The sequence below is a fragment of the Trachemys scripta genome, chromosome 10, assembly GCF_013100865.1.
Source record: "Trachemys scripta elegans isolate TJP31775 chromosome 10, CAS_Tse_1.0, whole genome shotgun sequence".
Classification (NCBI taxonomy): Eukaryota; Metazoa; Chordata; order Testudines; family Emydidae; genus Trachemys; species Trachemys scripta.
The window spans coordinates 49,537,522-49,558,712 of NC_048307.1; the positions used below are offsets into that span (position 1 = coordinate 49,537,522).

The following is a 21,191-nucleotide window of genomic DNA, read 5'->3' on the forward strand; positions in this document are numbered from 1 at the left end:
AGGATTCCTATTTTCAAGTGATTATACATTTGGCCTACAGACATTCCCTTCGTTTTACCCTTGGTGTGACACATTTTCAATACAAGGTGCTACTCTTCAGCCTATCCACTGCCCCCCGTGTTTTTTCCAAGCTCCTAACCATAGTCATTGCCTACCTCAGGAAACAAGGGGTCATAATATTTCCTTACCTTGACAATTGTCTATTCAAAGCTTCAACATTCGACGAAGCACTTTGATTCATGCAGCTCACCATCGCTTGCTTCCTATCCCTCGGCCTACAAATAAGCAAAAACAAACCACATTATCTCCTACCCAGCACCTGGAGTTCATAGGAGCACACCTCGATTCCTGGACGGGAATAGCATCTTTCCTGTCCGACCGCATCAACACCATAAAACTATTGGCCATGAAACTTCGCAACAGTCCTCAGGTCACAGCTCGAGACTGTCTACAACTATTAGGTCACATGGCCTCATGCACTTTCATGGTCAAAAATGCACAACTATACATGAGGTGCTTCCAAGCTTGGTTGGCCACGGTTTACAGACCGAATGTACACACTCTAAACAAGCCTCTATCCATACCTTTCAGAGTCAAAGACTCTCTCCTATGGTGGACAGTTCCCTCCAACCTCTGCTCAGGAGTCCCCTTTCTACATCCCTCATAATGACTACCGATGTATCCCTCATAGGGTGAGGGGCACACATGTCCCACCACACAGCCCAGGGGCTATGGTCTTCACCCGAAACCTCCCTACACATAAATCTCCTAGAACTTCGAGCCATACACAACACCTACAGTCATTTCCTCCCATTAATCCAGAACCAACATGTACGGATAATGACAGACAACATCGCCTGCATGTTCTGTGTAAACAGGCAGGGAGGAGCTCGCTTTCACTTACTTTGCACAGAAGCTATAAAGCTCTGGAATTGGTGCCTTGCAAACAACATTCAGATATCAGCCGCCTATCTTCCCGGAGCTATGAATACCACTTCGGATGAATTAAGCAGACGCTTTCCCTGGGATCATGAATGGGAGATAAACGAGACTACCATCCACAACATATTCCACGTTTGGGGCTGCCCAACCATAGACCTTTTCGCAACTGCGAAAAACACAAAATGCCCCGAATTTTGCTCCAGAGCGGGAATGGGCCAACATTTCCTGGGAGTTGCATTCATGATCCGATGGCACCAGGACTTACTATATACATTTCCTCCGATACCGGTTCTGACATAGATACGGACAGATCATGCCACGGTAATTCTGATTGCCCCATCGTGGCCCAGACAACTGTGGTTTCCGTTCCTCACCAGAATGTCAATCCGCCCATCAATTTTGTTGCCCCTAACTCCAAACAGCAACACGGCCGAGTTCTTCACCCCAATCTGTCCATGCTTTACCTCAAAGCTTGGTTCCTACATCGTTCTCCCTCAAGCCGGCATCAGAACCCACTCCAATAGATCTGTGGCTACCTCCGTGGCTTTTCTATGCAAAGTTCTCTTGGCTGACATCTGTAAAGCAGCCACTTGGTCTTCTGAACACATATTTGTTAAACACTATGCCCTTACTCAAGGCCCTCTCTCTGATACACGATTAGGCAGAGCGGTATTATCTACTGCATTCCTACCAAATCTGAAGTCCCTACCTCCTTGAGATACACTGCTTTTCAGTCACCTGGAGTGGAGCACTCACAGGGACATCTCTTGAAGAAGAAGGGCAGGTTATTCAGCCTGTACAGTAACTGACTTTCTTTGAGATGAGTGTCCCTGTGGGTGCTCCACTACCCACCCTCCTCCCCTCTATTTCGGAGTTGATGTAGTCTCCGTTGTAGAAGAGGAACTGAGGAATCCGGTCGCGCACGTGTACTATTAATGTACACTCAGAGTGCGGGGGCAGGCTCTGCACATGCACGACCGGTATGAGTACTGCTGTAAAAATCTCCGAGCAAAGGTGCAGAGACACACCAACACATGGAGTGGAGCACCCACAGGGACACTCATCTCAAAGAACGTCAGTTATTGCACAGGGTGAGTAACCTCCTCTTCCCTAAGGCTTTCCATTCCCTAGACCTGGGAGGCCCAATACCTTCAAACTCCTTCACAGTCTCCACCCCTCTCTCTTTGTGCCAGCCTGTCCACCTAGACAGCAGCTGAGAAGTGAACCTCCCCTTCACACTCACAGAATAGCTTTTTAACTCAGTTTTCTTTTGATCTCTAGTCCTGGCCTGCAAAATAATGCTTACAACCTGTTGAGATAAAGTACAGGATCTCTGACGCACGAAGCTGTCTCCCATTGTCTTTCAAGTATGTACCTAGGTATTCTCATCTGGGAAGCCATTCTGTTGCCTTCCTGTGATAGCCCCATTGATTCAAACATTATGGGCAACCAAATTAACATTCTGCTAATTCCAATACAAAATAAGTTTCCCTCAATGACCTGGCCACATAGCTTTCATACCATTATTGCATATAAATATGATTAATGTTTATAAATGATTTTATTCATGTATTAGGATTAATATGATGCAATTCCTACAGTATTCATAATCTTATTACATATCTGCTCAATTTCTGTCACACTAGCCTTGCACATTGAAATTATTGAGTTGGGACTTTTGTAGGATGCTTGAGATATTTGTGAACTGATCCATGGCCTCAAATATCTCAAAATACTTACGGACCTGCCAACTGACTGGATATATTTTTGTATCCATGGAGTTTCAGAGCCCAAAATTACTGGAGTACATAGGTTAGTAGTTTAAGTAAAGGTGACCTAATTGAACCCCATTGAGCAATGCCAGTGACCTCTGAAAAGGAGTGCCCCATTCTGATTCGCTACGAGACACCTGAGAAGAAACTCCAAAGGGAAGGAACCACTATCTTCAAAAATTAAAGGAAAGAGGAAGCCACTGCAGGTTGGCTTTTACTTCTGAATTGTGCAACTTGCTTGCCTGCAGTGGCTGCTTCCATGGCTGCTGGTCTCTTTCCATGCAATGCCATCATGCCTGACAGAGACCCGTGCTTCCTCCACCGTCCTAGGTAGCCACTGAAGGATAGGATAGGAGTCTAGCAACATGCAATATCTAAGAGTCAACATCTACGAGCAAGTAACCTCTAGCGAACTAGCCAGTCTGTCAATATTAAACACACGAACCAATCACACCATCAGCTAATCTTTTCAACCATGTACCAGCTTCCTGAAGGTGAATGAAATCACAAGTCTTGACAGCCATCATGCGTAAGTGTCATTTTTTTGTTTGTTTTTCTTTTCCACTTTTTATTAGTTGAGGGACACCTTTAATTTAGCAATTGTTTTTAACACCAGCAGATGGCTGGTAGTGAGGAAGTGTGTCTAGAATCCACTGAATCTGAGAATAGTGCCTATTTAATATTTATTAGGGCTGTCAAGCGACTAAAAAAATTGTGATTAATCGCACAATTAAACAATAGAATACCATTTATTTAAATATTTTTGATGTTTTCTACATTTTCAAATATATTGATTTCAATTACAACACAGAATACAAAGTGTACAGTGCTCACTTTATATTTATTTTTATTACAAATATTTGCACTGTAAAAAAAAAAGAAATAGTATTTTTCAATTCACCTAATACAAGTACTGTAGTGCAATCTCTTTATCATGAAAGTTGAACTTACAAATGTAGAATTATGTACAAAAACAAACTCCATTCAAAAATAAAACAATGTAAAACTTTAGCACCTATAAGTCCACTCAGTCCTACTTCAGCCAATCGCTCAGACAAACAAGTTTGCTTACAATTTGCAGGAGACAATGCTGCCTGCTTCTTGTTTACAATGTCACCTGAAAGTGAGAACAGGTGTTTGCAAGGCATTGTTGTAGCCGATGTCACAAGATGTTTACATGCCAGATGCACTAAACATTCATATGTCCCTTGATGCTTCAACCACCATTCCAGAGGACATGCGTCCATGCTGATGATGGGTTCTGCTCGATAACAATCCAAAGCAGAGTGGACCAAAGCATGTTCATTTTCATCACCACCATTTTTCATCACCAGCAGAAGGTTGATTTTCTTTTTTGATAGTTCGGGTTCTGTAGTTTTCTCATCTGAGTGTTGCTCTTTTAAGACTTCTGAAAGCATGCTCCACACCTCGTCCCTCTCAGATTTTGGACGGCACTTCATATTCTTAAACCTTGGTTCGAGTGCTGTAGCTATTTTTAGAAATCTCACATTGGTACCATCTTTGCATTTTGTCAAATCTGCTATAATTTGGACAGCTTATCTTAATTGACATCAGAACTGTAGTTTCAACATTAACTTCAACCATGGAGTGATTTGACACTCTCTGCATCAATATTTGGCTGGAATATAAATAGTCACTGGCACTGAAATTGATAATACCCTATTACTTTGGGGGCTGATAGCAATACAAGACTGTTGCCTTCCCAAGTTACTACATGGAGCTTACATTATTACAGCATTCTGGACCTGAAGAGTCTTGGGGGTAGAGGAAAGGAGGCAACTCTGTGGCCCACCTGGTGGTGGCCCATAAAACGGACTTACCCTTCCATAACTTGCACATGAATAGGAACACTGTTGGTTTTTGAAGAAAATTCTACTTTCATATTGATCATTTCTTTCATTAATCTCAATGCATGTCCCAGAACCTTTTAAAAAGATTTTTAAAACCATTTTATATCTTAGGGGATTTAGATACACAACTCCCATTAATTTTAATTGCCCCAGAAGAGGGCCTAGAAGAAAAGCGAGGCCCTGGGAGAAACTGCTGGAGTCCCCAGGGAGGGGAGGTAGCGGGAAACCTGTCAGGCCCAAGAGGAGCAGGAGCTTGGTTGGTTGGATGTTTGGTTGTTTAAACTGGACTTTTGTTACCCCAGAAAGAGATTGAACTTTAATTATGACCTGGCTGGAGGGTCAAGTCACCTAGAAGTCAACCACTGCAGAACCCAGTTGGCTGATAATATAGGGCTCTCAAAATGAAGTCCTGAAATGAGGGGGGCACTCTGGTGGCAAGAGTCCCTTATTACATACAACCAGTCATTTATGGACATTTATCTACTTTACAAAGCTCCAATACAATTTGACATAATATGTAGTGTTGCTCAAAGAAAGAGATCTCTGAGTATAGTTTTAGAAGATGCTGCAAGTTGGGATTAGGTTGCATTGGCAGAGCACTCTGTGGAAAGTGTTCACAGTTCCTCCCAGCTTTAATTTAAAATATCATTCTTAATCTAAATTTAGTATATTAAAAAATGCCAATATGACTAATTTGGAAACTGTTGTCTCTGAGCCAGGAGGTTGTGGGTTCAAGACCCAACACCAGGAATTGTTTGTGTTTGAGGTACTGTTATTCAAAAAAGGCATTCAGACAAGCTCCTTATCTAGCTTCCTGTGGTGCTTGTCCAAGTGGAGGTTAGTTAAGACTCATGGCATTTTCTGAAAGTAGAAGATAATTCCTGGCTGCATTTACAATAGCAAAATTCAGATACATAATTAACCACTAGTGGTAATCAAGAGTGAAGGCTGAAGTATAGAGAGTATATAAGTGTTTTTACGATCACCATCTCCTGTGAGCAGTAAAAATGCAAATAGCAATAAAAAAACTTTGCAACATGTCTAAACAAGAGTTTCCACTAATGCTACAAATGGTGAAGGTGCACTTGCAGTGCAATACATCAATCCAACTAGCACAGACCAGGCCAATGTTCACTATTTTAATACAACAAATTCTATCACTCCAACCTGTACTTACACAAATGACAGATCATCTGGATGGACTGGAATTTGTATCTAAGGTTCCTTAAAATGTTCAATTTTTTTAAAGTCTGTTGCTTTCAAAGATGAGCTGTAGCCAATTAGCAGGGAAGGAAAAAGCCCCAGTAATCAATGATTTAATCAGCTGTATTGATTTATCTCTCAGGTACTTAAAAGTAGCATTCCATGTTGGACCTTCTTTTCTCCTCGAAAAAAAGGCTGAGTGTCTATTAGAGTTGTGTGGGAGGAAGGAAGAAATACTGTTGGTTTATTTAAGCAGTAATTTTTTTTCCATAAAAATCTTGCTAATTCAGTTTTTGTGGTAACCAATTTATTTTTATTTTTTATTAGCACATACAGGAGAGTGGTAACCTGTGGAGGGACAAGTAAAGCTTCAAAGATTAATTTAAAATGTTTTGGTCTGGAGGAAAAATGAAAGGAGATAGGTATAGGGTTGCCAGGCATCCAGTTTTTGACCTGAACGCTTGGTCAAAAAGGGACCCTGGCGGCTACGGTCAGCACTGCTAACCAAGCCACTTAAAAGTCTGGTTGGCAGAGCAGCGGGGCTAAGGCAGGCTCCCTGCCTGCCCTGGCTCCATGTGGCTCCCAGAAAGGGCTGGTATGTCCAGTTCCTAGGCATGGGCAGCCCCAGGGCTCCACGCAGTGCACCCAAGCACCTGCTCCACAGCTCCCATTGGTTGGGAGCCACGGCCAATGGGAGCTGCGGGATGGTGCCTGCGGGCGTGGGCAGTGCGCAGAGCCCCCTGTGCCTAGGAGCCGGATGTGTCACCGGCTTCCAGGAGCTGCCTGAGGTAAGTGCTGCCTGGCTGGAGCCTGCACCCTGAACCTCCTCCCATACCCCAACCTCCTGCCCCAGGTTGAAATCCCCTCCCACACCCAAACTCCCTCCCAGAGCCCGCACCCCCTCCCGCACCCGAACCCCTCGGCCCCAGATCTGAGCGCCCTCCCACACCCTAACTCCCTCCCGGAGCCCACACCCCCAGCTGGAGCCCACACCCCCTCCCGCACCTGATCCCCTCAGCCCCAGATCTGAGCCCCCTCCCACACCCTAACTCCCTCCCAGAGCCTGCACCCCAGAACCCCCCCCCCCAGCTCAAGTCCACACCCCCACCCACATCTCAACTCCTTGGCCCAGCCCAGACCCCACTCCTTCACCCTGAATCCCTCACCCTGGAGCCCACATCCCAATCCCTGCTCCAGCCCAGTGAAAGTGAGTGAGGGTGGGAAAGAGCGAGCGACTGAGAGGAGGGGGATGGAGTGAGTGGGGGGGGGCTCAGAAAAGGGGAGGGGAGGGGCAGGGCAAGTGTGTTCGGTTTTGTGTAATTAGAAAGTTGGCAACCCTAAGTAGGTATCATCATGAGCCTAGAGGTTGCGGAGAGTGTCATGAGGGCAAAAAGAAGAGGAGACGAATTAATAGCAGTATGGTTAATGACAGAGAATAGGGTTATGTGTGTGATGTCAGCAAAATGCTCCCAACAAGGTAAACCTCTGGAAAAGAAGGAAAGCTTTAGAAATGAGCTGGCAGAGTTGGTGGTTATAGTTAGAGTAGGGCTGTCAATTAATCGTAGTTTTAATTGCATGATTAAATAATAATAAAATACCAACTTAAATGTATTCTATTTTTGAATGTTTTCCTACATTTTTAAATATATTGATTTTAATCACAACACAGAATACAAAATGTACAGTGCTCATTTTATATTCTTTTTTATTACAAATATTTGCATTGTAAAGAAGTGAAAAATAGTTTTTATATTAATCTCATAAAATTACCGTAGCGCGATCTCTTTATTGTGAAAGTGCAACTTACAAATGTAGAATTTTTTTTTACATAACTGCACTCAAAAATAAAACAATGTAAAACTTTAGAGCCTGCAAGTTGAAGCATGAAGGGGCATAAAAATATTTAGCATATCTGGCACATAAATACCTTGCAACGCCGGCTACAACAGTGCCATGCGAATGTCTGGTCTCACTTTCTGGTGTCATAAATAAGAAGCGGGCAGCATTATCTCCCCTAAATGTAAACAAACTTGTTTGTCTTAGCGATTGGCTGAATAAGAAGTAGGACTGAGTGGACTTGTATGAGGTGAACTGAAAAATACTATTTCTTTTATGTAACTTTTTTAAAGTGCAAGCATTTGTAATAAAAAATAATATAAAGTGAGCACTATATACTTTATATTCTCTGTTGTAATTGAAATAAATATATTTGAAAAAATAGAAAAACATCCAAAATATTTATAATAAACTTAAATTGGTATTCTATTATTGTTTAACAGTGCTGTTAAAGCTGTGATTTTAGTTGCTATAAGTGCTGGAAGACAGAATACTGGGCTAGGTGAACCATTGGTTTGACCCAGTATTGCCATTCTTATGTTCAAAGGCCCAGAGAGACCAGAAGGGATATGAGGTGCAGTTAGATAACTAGGAGACCTGACAGAAAGTTGGAACTAGAAATGATAGGAAATCACCAGTAATAGAGGGACAGTTACTGTTCTACAGACAAATTCTTGTAACTTCCTCTTTAATATTTTGATACTCAGCAGCTCAACTTTAAACAGCAGTTTTTTGATGCACAAAATCTGGATGAAAGGTTGGACTTTCCTTCTGAAATCACAATTTTGGGGTTCAATTTTCATGTTTCAATTCCCATTTCATATTTTCCGCACACTATCCAATTCTGTAACCATTACTTTCATTTAGCAGTGTCCCATTGGCTGCTCAACTACAACAGGACTTCATCAGAACCTTGGCTTTCATTTAAAACCAAGTAATTTTCTAGACCTTGTGGTTGTGGAGGGAAGCTTGAAAATATGAGCCAAGAGCACCCTAAAAGGTCAAAAGACAGAAGACAAATCTGCCCCCTGCCCGCCCCCCACACATTTTTTCAATCTCATGATTTTAAGTCAAACTTGTGATTTTTGGGGTGGGGCTGTGCCTCGTGTTTTTGTTGTTTTGTTTTTTAACATGTAGGGTTTGCAAGACTGTTATTTTCAACTTTGCCTCCATCTCCTCTGCTTTGACACACATAGGCATCGTGACCTTCTCGTCTGAGAACAGGACTAGATGTCAAGAACACCTAAATATCAGTTCCTGTTTTGACAATGACCATGTTCTCCTGTGGCTTTGGAAAAGTCAGCTAATATTGTCACCTCAATAACTCCATCTGTAAAATTGTGATTAAATTTTCCACATAACTTTCACAAGGAATAGTTAATGTTTGTATAACAGTCTGACAGTTAAAAGTGCTAGATAAGTGACTTAGTATACTGTATTTATTAAAATAAATGTATAAGCTTCTGTAAATTCCTCCTGCCTCTTTTCATTTTGTGTCTGCTGATTATTTCCTCTCACTGGATATACGGTAAGATTCTACAAATGTTAATACCAAAACTCTTTGTTGCTTAATTCTATTTTGGCTTTTTCTCCTCACAAGATAAGCATTAGCCTCTCTCCTCTTAAAAACAATCACTTATCCTTGACCCCACTTGACTCCAACTACTGCCTCTTCCCTCTGTCATCCGAAAGCTGACGGAATGCACTGTCTACAATTACTTTCTGGAGTTCCTCTCCTCCAATTCCATCCAAGAACCTCTCCAGTCTGGCTTCCACTCTGTGTGCTACACTGACACCACACTTGCCAAAGTCTCTAATTACCTCCTCCTAGCTAAAGATCAGAACCCTTCTCCTTGACTTGTCAGCTGTCTTGTTGCAAGGCTGGGGCTTGGATTTCATGTTCCTCTCTGAGTTAATAGCAGGTGCAGGTGAACAAAAGGTAGATAGGCAGCACCAGTGCATTTAGGATGCCCAAAAGAAGCTTATAATTAAAGAGTACCTAGTGTTCCAGCTGCAACACCTGAAGTACCACTACTCGTTTGTGCACCCAGAATTGGAAATTAATGCATTCCCATATTAGAAAGAAGAGTTGGGGAGAGATCAAGAAAGGAATTGAGAGGAGAAAATGATCCCTTTACACCACCTAAGGCATCTTGCATATTCAACAATTGTCTGACTGATGAAACTCATTTTTAAGGACCTTCACCCTTGTGAGTCCATAAAAACAAACATATTTTCTCAAATCCTGTTTGGTTTGTAGCAGAGGAAGGAGCGATCCAGCTTTCCTGATTAGACACTGCATTTGATATAGTGTGTAGGCAAATGAGAATGAGATAGTAATGCATAGACACACATATGGAAGCAGTACAGTAGTTCAAACGAACTGTTAATAAGTAGGTTAATTAACTTATTCAGTTAATCTGTGGTCTATTTTTTAAAAATATAAATTTAAATGAATACTGTATCTCTTCCTAACTCTGTACACCTGATAATACCAATTGCAGAACTATTTTTCCTAAATTTAGTTCTGTGGTATAAATTACCCAAAACAATGTTTTAAAATGTGTTCACAATTTATAGCACAAATTAAATTTCGTAAAAATATTTCAAAATTAAGTGTTCTGACTGTGTTCATATTCTAAGTTTTTTGCTTCTGTTTTTTTGGTAACAGAAAAATTAAATGTTACAATGATCTGATTTGTCTGATAAAATGAAGGCCTGTGCATGATTAAGCAGCCTTCAGAAAGGAAACTAAAGCAAATTAGAAAAACATAAAGCAACAACTGCCCAAGTGCTATTCTTATTCTTGGTGGTCATTTGATACTAGGGTGTAGTATGGGGAGAGTTGTATAGCCCTATCCAAAAATCTGTTCAGGCCTTACACCTTGGAAAGAGAGGCCAATTCCAAATGAATAAGATTAAGTAGAGGTCTCAGTTCAAGTATTCATTGCGGAATATGAAAGATTAGGAGGATGCAAGGGGAAGGGAAAATTTATTAGATCATATTTGAAACTTGTTTAAACTACAGCAGAGTTACCATTTCATCTTTCTTTTGCAGAAAACATTACTGTCTGATCTGTAAGAAAAAAGGGGTGAAAAGAAAAAGGAAATCAGTCTTGGAGAAATTGGAAGTGCTTTGAATTTGCAAAGAGATTTAGTGCCAGCTGCTACAGAAGGTTTTACAAAGCCACCTTTGGCACCGAAATGGATGAAATGCTTCAGACCTAAATGGTAACCTTAATTCTTCCATCATTTTATTTCTCTGGTGTAGCCTCCTAAGATAACTTGTACAGATTGTAAAGGATTTTCTTCTTATACCAGTTAGGTTTAAATATAGTAATCTTACAACAGCTAAATTCTAGATAAATCTGTAATTTTACAACTTGCATGTATTACAATGAAGTTTGCAGTTTTAGCTTTTATAAAAGCTGATGTTTTTTAAGTTTGTGGCTTATAAAAAACCCATATTGTTTTTGCCCTTTTTTCTTCTTCCTTTGGGATAGGAAAATGAAGATAAAGGCTTGATCTTACCCCATAAGTAACTATGGCTTTCAACTAACTACATCTAATGAAACGACTGTACAGTAATAGCCACATGTGCATTTTTTTGTTCCTGTTTCCATTTATTTCACAAATAACTTTTTAAGATTCTTTCAATAACACAATCCAAAGAACATGGTAACTGTGGCAAGGAATATGAACCCACTGTATTTTTCTCTCTCCACCTCCCGTTTTCCCCTATTTACCCAGTTTCCTGTTTTGTTGTCACTTTCTTTCCCTCTCTTTTCTTTCCCCAGTTTGAGCATTACCTCCTATGAAAATTTCTCCCTCCTGTTATCTTCTTTCCTTCTCATTCCTTTCCACTTGACTTCCTGTCTTTTTTTATCCTGTTCTTCCTGCTTTCACTCCTTGTCGGACTTGATGTATCTAAAATATTAACTATGATTACAACTGTCTCAAGGACTACTTTATATCAAACATATGTGCTGAACAACAATATAAAAACATAAGTTATTCCAATGCAGATAAAATTCTTAATGTAGTTCTTTGGAGGAAGAAGAACTTGGCTGTTTGTGTTCATAAACAGCTCTCAAATATCTTCCAATCACTGCCCTTCTTCAGTCATATGAACAGACAATTTGTACATTTCAGAAAATGTACAAAGAATATTTTCATTGTTCTATTAACATTGGGAGGATTATCTTTTGGCTTTCCTATTCCCATTAGTCATCCACAGGTATTAGCTTTTTTGTGAATCTTTAGTTATTTGTTGAGGTGTCCTAAAGTGTACAAAGCAAGATTGAAGTTGTAGTAGAGGGAGCCTGGAGAACTGGGCCTGGTGCAAGATCTGAGGCCTGAACCAGAGGCTGTGAACCAAAATCAGGCCATGTATTAAAGTAGATGCTTAGAATTTCACTATTTAGTACATGAACTTGGCAAAGTTGTTACTAGTGTACTAGGTACTATTTACATAAATATAATCTAGCTAGTACAGATACACCCCAATCTAGTACAAGATGAGATGGTTTGATGAAATAATGAATAGGGATATTTTGTTAAAGATATAAGCAACAAGGGGAGGTAACAAAAAGATGTCATGAAATACATAAGGTGGTGTGTAAGTTGTGTATGTTAGTTGTTTGTCTCAGCCTATAAATGTTGGGATACTTCGCCTTAATTCTTTGTTCGGCCAAGGGGGCAGTGGAAAATTCCACCACTGACTGAGCGGTTCCTTGCCACAGGGCAGTCATGTTAGCGTACCTGTAACCACAAAGCCAGGGCTCTAGGACTGTGTCTTGAGGGCAATAAACCTGGCCACGTGTCTTTGTTAATGAGCTGTGCCTGTGATCTTTCTTTGAGTAACATCGAAGGCTGCTGAACTAACATGCTGCTCTGTCTACTAATAACATTGAAGATTCAAGGACAGAAGCACCTAAGCAGTGCTACTGAGGTGACAACATTTCAGCCTCCAGCACTTAATACTATCAAGGTCTGCTGAACCAGCTATCTGTGCAGCATTGGGAAAGCACACGGAAAGAACCCACAAACACGCAAGGCAACTGACAATACAAGTACTTATAGAATTCACAGTATGGCAAATTCTGTCAGAAACTGCTGTCTACAGTTAATAAATATATAAGCACAGCATGAGAAATCTGATTATTTCACATCTTCTCTAACTCTTTTCAAAACTGGACTGACGCTACTAATTTCTTATACTGAACACCACCAAACAGCTGTCATATTGTAATCTCTTTATCCCTGTCAAACTGAGTGAGATTTGAACCAGGAACCAAAAGGTGAAAGTCTTTCAGTTTTCCAAGCCAATGTAAAAAAGACAACCTCATCTTAGGTCTCTCAGATGATCTCTCTCCTCCTTGGAGCTTTTATTCAGTTCTCAAAGCCCTGTGCAGACCTTCTTTTGAACAGCTTAGTATTCTTCCCATTCCATATTGTCCTGAAGAGTGATTTTTTTTTTTTTTTAGTGGCAATAATCTCAACCCAAGATAGCTTTGCTTTCGTGCTCATACTTCTTTATTTTGGTCATTCACCGGGTTAAAGGCATCCATAACCTATGGCTTGTCTGTGATGGGGATTTTGCTGTGGATCAGTGTGGCTACACTGATATACAGTTGCACTATTTTACTATAAAAAGTGACTTGGACCAATTTACCCTGGTTTGAAAGGAAGATACGGGTGCTGTTAAATATTCAGAGTGCAATAAATGCTTTTTATTTGCACAGGACCCTAGAAGTTAGAGAGTCCCTCCTTTTTCTGTTATATTTTTAAGGGGGAAAGGTTTTGATTTTGATAGAATAATTGGAGCCTGCATTTCTGAGTCTTACAAAGATAGTTGTGCTCCCGTGCCTAGTCAGACACAGGTGCTCACTGCACTCATGCATCATTGGCTGAGTGAGTTGAAACCGCAGTGGGGGAGTTTTCAGGGTTGCCACTGTGCAGTCTCTTCATACTTTCTCTGAATTTTGTAGTTTAAGGACTTGTCTACAAGGTCCGCTAGTCTGCATTAGTGGAGTGTAAAGTCTAATGTGCACCAGCATGTCGTGCACTAACCAGCCCATGTAGATCCTGCTGGTGCACATTTAAAGTTCCCTAGTGCATGTTAATGTAGTACTTTTTGAAACATGACTACATTAATACTTACTGGGGAACTTTGAGTGCCAGTGGGGTTTATACTGGCCAGTTAGTGTACGACGAACTGGTGCTTATTAGAATGTTCGCCCCACTGGTGTGGACTAATGTACTGCATAGACAAGCACAGAGGGTGGGATTTTGAAAAATCCTAGCATTAATTGTAATTGTTTCCATTGAAATTAATGGTAAAGCTCCCTTTGGTGTCAGAGAACAAGAGTTAGGCCAGCGCTGTGCACTTTGGAAAATTCCACAGTAAATTTCATGGCTTTGACCAAATGATGCATCAGCCCAACAGTTCACCGAGGCCTTTCCCTAACTTGTTTCCTCTGTTCGTTAAAAAAGTTCTCTAGTTCAAAACTTGTATGTATGTATGTATGTATTTGTTTATTTTGAAAAGTAGGAGAGCCTCTGGGAGTCCATGTGGCTGTGGCTGACTTTGAACTCCCTTCCAAAATTTGTACTTTATATTTTGTGTATGACATTCCCATTGATCTGCACAGATAACGGTAGCTCAGAAAGGAATTAGGTGTAAGTCATTTCTCTTTTTAATTGAAATAATTTTTTAAAAAAATATTTCCTGTCCTTTTCCCATCTGGTGCCTCAGCTGCAAAAAGAAAGAGGAGATCTTTATAAAGGCTAAGTTCTGTTTAATTTACGCTTCTAAAAAGAGCAAGATGAGAAACTAGCTCAACTTTTAATACCCTCATTTGCCCAAAGTGCAGAGCTATGGCAAATTAGAGCGTTTATTAATTTTAGAAGCCATATTAAAATATAGTATGTCCCCAAAAATATAAGAGTGGGAGGTTATGATGATGTAAATCACAAGCCCACATGTATTTTCCTATAAAAAAAGAAAAAATGACCACACTGACATGTTTTATTGAACAAGGGAGCATGTGAATGCAAACTTGAGTCTGTAACTGAAGGCATGTCAGAGTAACATAGTAAAGGACTTGAAGCATTCTGGCCATCAGAGGAGCCTATTTATGTCTGTGTTATGCCATTGCTGCCTGCAGTTCAACCATTGTATTTTAAGCTTGCATTGTGTAAGCATTTAAAAATGCATTTGGTTGTGAAGGACTTTAGCTGGGGGGAAAATCATTCTGGTAGCTTGTATCAAATTAGATTTTTCTTTACTAGTAAAAGTTAATAACCGTGGTGGTGGAACAGGAATAGCCAGAGGATGCCATGTGAGAGCATTGTCTCTTGGTTCAGGAAGACCCTACCGGGCTGTATAAGGAGGGGTTGTTTTGTCTCAGGAAATGCTGGATGAAACTGTGTGGGAGGAGATCTACCTTGGGTATAGAAGAGCCAGGGGTTGCCATTTGGGGAGATTCCCTCTCAGCTAGACAAACTTTGGGCTGACTTTTGTGGGAAGTGCCTAAGGATGCCACATGGGCAAATTCTTTCCCTATTTGAGAACAGCTGGAGGATGTTGTATGGGAGGGTTCTCTTGGCTCAGGGAACATGTTGTATGGGAGGGTTCTCTCTTGGCTTTAGAACACATTTTTTCCACTTGAAGTCACTGAATAAAATCTAAATGAGTAATAAAGCTTCTAAATTAATGTTCAATCGGTTAGAATAATAAAAGTCAATTTATCATCAGGAAGGAAGACCAGAATAAGGGAAAATAATCTATTAAGAGGAGGAAAACCACCACCTTCTCAGTAACAAAGAAAGGTTGTAGACCGCTGGGCAACGCCTTTATTGGACAAACTGATTTGGTCTCCATCTACACAGGTTTCAGAATGGTAGCCATGTTAGTCTGTATCAGCAAAAACAAAGAGGAGTCCTTGTGGCACCTTAGAAACTAACAAACTGATGAAGTGGGTTCTAGCCCATGAAAGCTTATGACCAAATAAATTTGTTAGTCTCTAAGGTGCCACAAGGACTCCTTGTTGTTTTTCCATCTACACAATTATTTAGCCATGGAGACAGCCATTTTGCAAATATTAGCAATCCTAGATGCACAAACCTTTTTTTCCTCTTTTGTCCCAGGGATGCTCTCCTCTGTATATATTGAAGATTAACCATTTTGACACACATGTATTATATGAATCTTCCTATAGAAGTGTTGGTTTGTGTACATGAGAGGAAACTACCCATAGATTCCAGCAGCGCTTTTTTCTCCTGGAAACAACCCCAGCTTTTGTTTCCTCTCTTTGACTTGGCACATAGAATGAGGAAGGAACACATAAAACATGTTGGGGCTGAAGCAGAATCTGATTTGACCGAAAAAGCTTTTTTAAAATATTTACTCTGTGTGTGTGTGTGTGTGTGTGTGTGTGTATATATATATATATATATATATATATACGTGTGTTTTTATGTGAAGAATCATTGATGGCCTTACAGTAGATTTTTTTTCAGGACGAGAAGGAACAGTCATAGCTACTTGTCAGACCTTTCTTTTTCTCTCTCTTATAATAATTTTACATTTACATGGCATCTTCAGTCTCAATGGAACTGCTATATAAGACAATAAATAAGATTAACATTGCCAAGCTGCATAACAAAAGTTGAATTTAAGGAGCAATTTGCGGAGGAGAGCAGGATACGTGCTTGGTGAAGAAGAGATAAGAGGCTATCTCAGCCATAAATGGTGGTGTGCTATGAAAGAAAAGCTAGAAGACCTTTTTGCCCATTTCTGAAATACAGTCTGCGTTAGGGTGGAAAATAGGAGACAGTTCTGTGACAGTATGCACACCACCACTCAGGATAAGGAAGGGACAATACAGGATAAAATTTATTTTTTTTCCAGGGCTTTGGAGCGGAGCCCGGAGCTGGAGCGCGGAGCATCTCCGGAGCAGTGGAGCTGCAGGTTTTTGCCTGGAGCTGGAGCGGAGCCGGAGCACAGCTCCAAAGCCCTGTTTTTTTCTTACATTATCTGAAAATGTTAGAAGTCACATAGGCTGACTTTTACAATAACCTACTTATTTTATGCACCATCATGTCTGAACTCCAGTTGTTGCTCATTTCATAAGTAGCAATTCCTAAGTTGCAGAAAAGGAAAGGTTATCACCAGTACTTAAAAAAATAAATAAAACTAGGAACCCTATGTAAAATGTGATTGTGGCCTCATTAATGGCAACATAATTGTCCTTTTTTAAATTTCCTGCATAATTGTACTCCAGATTTAAGATTACATTTTAAAATATAGTTTCTAGCCGTGCAGTTGTGAGGAAAATCTTCAAAATATGAAACAAATGTCAACCAATGCAATGATGTTCTACTTGAATCTGCAGACAGAAACAATAGCTCTTAGATGTATGAAATGCCTAATTCATCTCAATGGGATGTTGGCTCTGAAGCCTAATGTTAATTATTTAGCATTTGACATTTTAGCAGATACATCAAGCAAACATGCTACTTCATTATTAGATGCAGTGGTAAATATTGTCGTGGGGTATAATAGATAGTTGCTGTCAAGGTTGTTTGGGCGGGAAATTAGGAATTCAACCGTTTTCCCCCCTCTCCACTCCCAAATGTACTGTCCCCTTCATCCTTTCTTCAAAAGATGGAAGGAAAGAGGAGATGCTTTTTTTCCCTAGTACCGAAAGCTTCAAGTCCATTGACTTCTGGTGGCTTTTAAATAGTTAAAAAAAAAAAAAATACAAATAACTACTTTTTGGATGGTGTTGAATAAAAGTGTGCATTTCCCTTTACACTTCAATATATACCCACAACAGTCTTAATTTCTTGGTTTATATCCAATTCTGCCACATTCTTAATATTGTTTTAACATAGAAAAAATAATTAATTTTTTCAACCTCAATGGTCAAAATCAACAATTTTGGACATCTTTTATCTGAAGAGTAGTTGAACAGATTGAATTCAAATTTTATTTTTGAGAAAAGGTCATTAGTATGAGCTGAGACCTTGGTTGCCAGTTTTCAGCCCTAAACAGACTTTTCCAGCTGAGAAATAAACTCCTGAAGAAGGTGATTCATAAATGGAAATATTGTCAGATCAAGTCATAATAAAAAGGAAATATTTATAAAGGGTCCTATTGTAAATTGTATTCATTTCCACAGTGGGCTATTGCTCTCTGGCTTGCTCTGTGACCTAGCCATTATTTCATTTTTATGCTGAACTCAATTTTAAAACTGCCCTCTCACAGTTGTGTTAAATATCATACCATAGCATATATATATATTTTCATCTGATAAGGAGAAAGATGGTGATTCCTTTCTTTTAAATGAAATGGCTGCCTCTGGAAATGTAACTTAAAATCAGCAGGACAGACATTGGCAAAACAAAATGGAAAAAGCATTTCATAGATTTTTTTGTAGGGTTCAAAACATGCAGTATTGCTGTGCTAGCCAAAGGCCGCTGTGTTTTACATCCAGATTGTGCTGTTCTGCTGCATATCAAGCCGAAGAGTTTATTTTTTGTGATAAGACAGTAGTCTTTATGTCCTCAAGTAGTGATTTCACTTTCACTGTTCACTTTGGGGAAAACACTGGTTTTCATTTTAAAAAGTTGGTTGATCTTCTTCCAAAAAAATAATTATTTTGAAAAGAGGATAGTAGAACTAAATTCATAATAAAATTCTTGCCTGTGTTTTGTTGATTTTTTTTATTGCTGCTTTGTTACAAAATAAAGAAGTGGATTGAACACTGAGTCAGACTTCCCAAAACTACATTACAACAGACCCTTCAGCACCCACATTTTTATTGCAACCATTGCTAGCCTTGAGTGTCTCTCTGAAATTGCAATTCAGCACAACAGAATAAATATAAATTCCACAATAATCTTCAATTCTCACCCTGTTTAATAGTCTCAGTGACTTTTTAATTGTACATTTTCTGAGGTTTTATAGCTCATTAGAAGTAATAAATTAGCACTGTGTGCATTAAGCAAAACTTCATAAACTTGGGTAAGGATGAATGAGGAAACAAACCACTAGTTTTTGTTTGTTTTTTTTTAATGTGTATTCTCTGCAGTTTGCCTGCTGCACCTTTCTGTCCATGCTTTTTAATCATGTGATACTTGCCAATATTTTGGGAAGAGATTCCAGAAAAGAATATATAGTTAGTGAGTATTAAGGATTTGGAAGGATGAATGTGTCGTCAGAACATTCTGTGGATAGGTTTGAGTCAGAGTTCTACGTATTGAAGCAGTCCAGGTTGTTTAAAGACGGTTGTTTAGGATAACCTTTACCTTCCTAAAATGTGTAAAAAAAAAAAAAAAAAAAAAAAAAAAAAAGGATGTCATCATGAACCTTACTTTGAAATTATTTCCATAACTTCCTGATTTTAAGGAAGAATATTGTGTTCTGTAGCAATAAGGACATCTAAAACTTCCAGCTAGAATCCAAAATGGTACAAAATCTGTGCTTAAAAGCAATTAGTGGTCTCTGTTGAAGACTACAATCCTGAAATAGGAGATAGAAGCAAAGAAATCTCATGGGTTTTCCTTTTAGAAGGAAGGCTTAACTACCATTTGATCCAAATTAATGATCTTTTATTTATTTGCTTTGAATGGCCATCTGTTCCTAATATTTCTCGCCCTCCCCACCCCACCCCCAAGGAATCAGACTAGTATAATTCCAAGATTGGCAACTAAGGAACTTTATAAGGACAGGGATGCTCCATAGAAACTTCCCATTTTTCTCTCACAATAGACTTCTTTAGTGATCAGGTAGCAGGTATATGAATAGTTAGAGCTTCAGGCCTCATAAGCCTTGGGTTTTTTTGTTTCTTTTTTATACATTCATCCTTCTTTAATACCCATTGTATTAAACCTGGAATACTAAACCTTGTATGCTTTCATTTTTTAAAGAAGAATTTTGTGTTTGTATTGATTAGATTTTACTTCTTTCAAGCTGAATTTCATTCTTTCCCAACCTCCTTTTACATAGTGTGGTATTGACAAGGGGTGCATTTCCAGGGAAAAACACTCTTTTCAACCCTTACTTCAGATGCTGCTAATTAAGAGAATCCTTGATCAATTCGAAGGCTGAAAAAGGTATTTTTTCCTCCCCCGACACTACAGCAAACAGCAGTGATTTAGTATAAAGCATGAGAATGACTGTGTTATGGAAAAAAATATTGTGTATAGTTGCCATAGAAACATGTTATCCAGACGTACAAAAGAGAGTTGCAGCCTACAGTGTCTCTGCTGTTTTCTGACACCAGTTGTAAATCAGAGAGGTTATATTAACTCCCTTCTTCTCCCAATTATGAAATGGCATTTAGGAAGTTATATAAAACATGCCTCTGGTTTGGCACGTTTGCTAATATTAAAAGGAAAGTGAGAGAACAGGAAGCTGTTGTTTCTAAAAATGTAGTTGAGGAAGAGAAGTAAAATAGAACTGCCAAGCATTACCTTAACACAAATGTCATTGTAACCAAGATACCTTCAAAAATATTGTGCAGCCGTTTTCATAATGTAGTTATCTATTTGAAATCGTTAAATTACTTCAGAAACTTTAGGCACAGTAGAGCTTTCTGATTGGTTGTTAGTGATATGCTCTGTAAAGGCTTGAATCTGATTTTTTTCCCCCTTATTTTTATGTATATACTGCATTTCATACTAGCAGTAAGGCACAGCAAGTATGCATTTCTGGAAAATTATTACATTTTTATTACATGGCTATAGTCTGTCAAAATTCATCTATTTTTTCTCAGATATTTCTATTAGCTCAGGTTATAATGCACAAGATAAAAAGTTGACGATCTATGGATTTCCTGTGGTTTTCTCCAGAATGCAAGTTTTCATTTGAGTTTGAATTTTTTTATTGTCAAGGGTATTTTTAACAATTTAATCTTTTTGAATATATAATGAGATAAACAATAGAACCAACTGAGATTTTATCTCTGCCCATTCATTTTAATGGCAGCCTAACGATAACTTCAGTACTAACGTTAGTACCTAGATACATAGAGCACTTTACAGATGGATGAATATATAATTGTCAATCCATGTAATTTATGATCATGCCAGTTGATTTACTGCTTCAGTGCAGATGGTCACATTTTATCAATCTCTGATATGTGGGTATTTCCTAAAATTGTCAAATGTTCTATTAAATTACTTTTCGTATTCTGACAGTAAAGACATTTAGTGAAATCTTTCAAGTTAAGAGCTAAAGTTGAGTTTACCATTTCATCAGTGTTGAATTTCTATGATGTTAGGGCTGGCTATTCCAATTATCATGAGCTTTAGTAAATAGTCTATAAACTCAGCCCAGTAACAGAAAAGTTTAGAGAGAGAGAGTATGTATGTATAAACATTATTGGAATTAACTTGCTATTTAGTTTTTAAATGAGGACCAAATAAAGTACAAAGCAAACAGAAAATCCGTCACAGAAATTCTTTAGATTATCAGCTTCCCCACACGGATTTTTCTGGGGAAATTATTGGTGATATTCTCTACAGTTTTATAACACTACCCAGGTTCTGGCTGTAA

General features: G+C 39.1%; 1 protein-coding gene across 4 annotated transcripts in view; it reads left to right on the plus strand.

Moving 5' to 3' along the window:
- Positions 1-21,191, plus strand: part of PEAK1 (pseudopodium enriched atypical kinase 1) — a 212,592-nt gene that overhangs the window by 99,474 nt on the left and 91,927 nt on the right. For 3 of the 4 annotated variants that reach the window (XM_034783573.1, XM_034783576.1, XM_034783574.1), the window contains one exon: positions 10,683-10,855. The exons of the other annotated variant lie outside the window; for it this stretch is intronic. The gene's annotated coding sequence lies outside the window, so the exon portion shown is untranslated. The remainder of the gene's footprint in view (positions 1-10,682; positions 10,856-21,191) is intronic. 4 annotated transcript variants of the gene reach the window in all.